Source organism: Adiantum capillus-veneris, chromosome 19 (genome assembly GCF_014529385.1).
Source record: "Adiantum capillus-veneris isolate H3 chromosome 19, ASM1452938v2, whole genome shotgun sequence".
Classification (NCBI taxonomy): domain Eukaryota; kingdom Viridiplantae; phylum Streptophyta; class Polypodiopsida; order Polypodiales; family Pteridaceae; genus Adiantum; species Adiantum capillus-veneris.
This window is the reverse complement of record NC_140949.1, coordinates 142,633,808-142,637,170: the sequence shown is the minus strand read 5'-3', so window position 1 is coordinate 142,637,170 and position 3,363 is coordinate 142,633,808.

Here is a 3,363-nt window from a genome sequence, read left to right as displayed (position 1 = left end):
CTCCCCAAAGAGGAACCTAGATCCACCTCCCCCCCTCGATGTATATAATAATAGTATCCACGAGCGCCCGGGGCGGGCGCATCGCGGTCCTCATCCTCATGTGGAGCTCCAAGGGGTGAGCGAGGAGGTCGGGGTGTAAGAGGAGGTGAATCTATAGCACTGCCCCTTCCACCACCAAAGCAGCACAAGCCACTACCTCGACGAGAGCGTGAGCCACCACTACAGGAAGAGCGCTGGCCACCCAAAGAGCGCTGGCCCGAGCACGAACCACTGGGTGGTGTAGGCGACGGATAACTCGACGGTGCGGGCGTGGATCGCTGCGAATGCAAGGTGGAGGGAGGTGCGGGTGACGGGAAAGTCGAGTGTAAGGTGGAGAGAAGCGCTGTGGGAGGAACACTCTGTACGATCGGAGTGCCAGCGCTCGGTGTCGCAAGCGGTGAGAGTCTATAGGCAGCCAACTCTGCAGGTGTATACTGCCCTAGAAGACTCTGCTGCGAGGATAGCCACACTGCATGGGCGCGGTATGCCCTCTCGAGGTCGGGGTCGTGTACTGCATCTCGGAACCATCGAAAGCCGAAGGACGATTGTGGCTGGTGGGAGGAAGAGTGCGAGTAGTAAGCATCACAAGCGTCCTCGTAAGAGAGGCCCTCGGCGAGAAAGTCCTCTATGGTTCGACAGCTGGGCATGGAAGAGGATGCCATATCCTACAATTTCACAAAAAAAGGGACCCTAATTAACATTGGATTCTAGTCAAAGTGAGATTCTTTATTGCATAGGATTCCTCCTTGCATAGGATTCCTCCATGCATAGAATTCCTTTTATCTCCTATTTAAGAAATGGTTTGTGTGCTTATTTTTTTTGCATCCATTTAGTGTGTGTGTGTGTGTGTGTGTGCGCGCTTCTAATTAATCTATTGTGTGTGTGCGTTAGTGTGTGGCAAAGAAATTAATCTAGTGTGTGTGTGTTGGACCTTAATCTACCGTTGGGCTTCTCGATGACCATTGGGGTCTCAATCAACATCATCGCACACCCACATGGAGGTATGTTTTGGTATGCTTGTAACGCATGCACACTAATGCAAGCATTAGTGTGTGCTTGTAACGCATGCACACACTAATGCTTGCATTAGTGTGTGCTTATGCACAAATTAGTGTGTGAAAACACACCAATGCATGCACACACACACAAATTTTTTCACACACTAATTAGTGCACAAGCACACACTAATGCTTGCATTAGTGTATGCATTTTTTTTACACACCAATGCTCACAATAGTGTGTGCTTGTGCATGCATTAGTGTGTAGACACACTAATTTGTGCACAAGCACACTAATGCAAGCTTTTTATCATCCCTCTTTGAATTATGGTGTGGAGAAGAGTGTGATGGTCTTCTCCGCTTTGGTGGTGATGGAGAGCGATTAGACCGCCGTCTTCGTGGAGCCATCTCCGCCGAGGTGGCGAGAGACTCGCTTCTTTCTCGTTCCTTCGGTGGAGGCTCTTGAGTTCTCCTTTGGCAAGGAGATGCATCATCAAGAAGTAAATTCTTGAGCCCTTCGTATGGATTCTCTTCTTCTTTGCGAACCGGAGAGAGACCTCTTTTGGAAGTCTCACAAGGAGGCTTCCTAGGTGTTCTTAAGAGGAAGAGGATGAAGAAGATGGAGAAGAGGGTGTCCTCTTTCTCGCCTTTTTCTTCTCTTGCTTTTTATAATCCCTTTTTGAATTATGGTGTGGAGAAGAGTGTGATGGTCTTATCCACTTTGGTGGTGATGGAGAGCGTTTAGCCCGCCGTCTTCGTGGAGCCATCTCCACCGAGGTGGCGGGAGACTCGCTTCTTTCTCGTTCCTTCGGTGGAGGCTCTCGAGTTCTCCTTTGGGAAGGAGATGCATCATCAAGAAGTAAATTCTTGAGCCCTTCGTATGGATTTTCTTCTTCTTCCCGAATCGGAGAGAGACCTCTTTTGGAAGTCTCACAAGGAGGCTTCCTAGGTGTTCTCTCGTCATGGTGATGAGCTTGGAGAATCCCGTGAGCACAGAGCTGCCGTTACACTTTACTTTGGAGGGATGGATTGCCCATGGCTTGTTGAAGCCTAGAAACAAGATAGTTAACAAGCATCGGAGCATCATTAGTAGCTTGCTCATTAGCAAAATCAAAGTTATCAACATTAATTTCACTCTCTTTACTATTGTCAGCCATTCTAAAAACTTTTAGGTGTACTTTGGCACTTCAAGCCCTAGTTGCTACTCCTCTTTACCCCTTTAGAAAAAGCACTCAAGCTACTGTACCCGTGGCTCGAATACCATTAATTGCAAGGAATAGAAGAGAGGGTCGTTCAACACCAAAACAGCACCGGCTCCTGTCAAGCTTGTAATAGCTCAATAGTGGTTAAGCCGTAGGCAATAAGCCGTAGGCAAGCCCCATAGGACTCCACTATTAAGACCATACGTTCATGTCGTCATCAATGGTAAACTACAAATAGTCATCAGATCCCTCCCATTTTCTATGGATCCATAGTTTAGTTCACCTATTTATTCTTATTGGGTAGTTCGTTAGGTTGCCGAATCCTCCTCAGGTAGCCTCGTCGGAACGAAATGAAGAACGAGAGTGAGATGTTGAAACTGCCTTCATTTCAAAATGAATTCCTTCTCAGAAAATGATTAATCATGTGGATAAGCTGATACCGACTCGTCAATCTCCTCCATATTCAATTTGCCTCATATTATTTACGCAAAGGCGGGAAACTCATTGTATCAGTATATCCACGCATCAATTTGGGATATTTTTCATTTTTCCATCTGCGTCGCTTTTTTGCAATCCGGCAAATTGGTGGGGTGCAACGGCGAAACTTTGAGAATGAATTTGCAAGGAAAAAGGGTAAGATTTCTTTTCGTAAATTTCTTTTTATACTTGTAGTCGAAATCGATTGAGAAGAGTTCTCCCCCCAACAGTAATTGAATGACGAGGAGCCGTATGAGATGCGAATCTCACGTACGGTTTTGTATAGCGACGTTATAGCTGTCGACTATCTCACAACTACACCGAAAAAACCCAACTCTGCCCTACGTAAAGTCGCCAGGGTTTGATTAACCTCCAAATTTGAGGTAACGGCTTACATACCAGGTATTGGCCACAATTTGCAGGAACATTCGATGGTCCTCGTAAGAGGCAGAAGGGTCAAAGACCTACCCGGCATTAGGTATCACATTGTTAGAGGAGACTTAGATGCTGTAGGAGTGAAAGATCGTAAAAAAGGGCGTTCCAGTGCGTTGCAGAGCATTGTCGCAACTCGTATCATCGCAACGATTCCGTATCAATTGTTCTGATATGTTAAATGTGTAGCCGACCCAACATTGCCAAGGGACCGA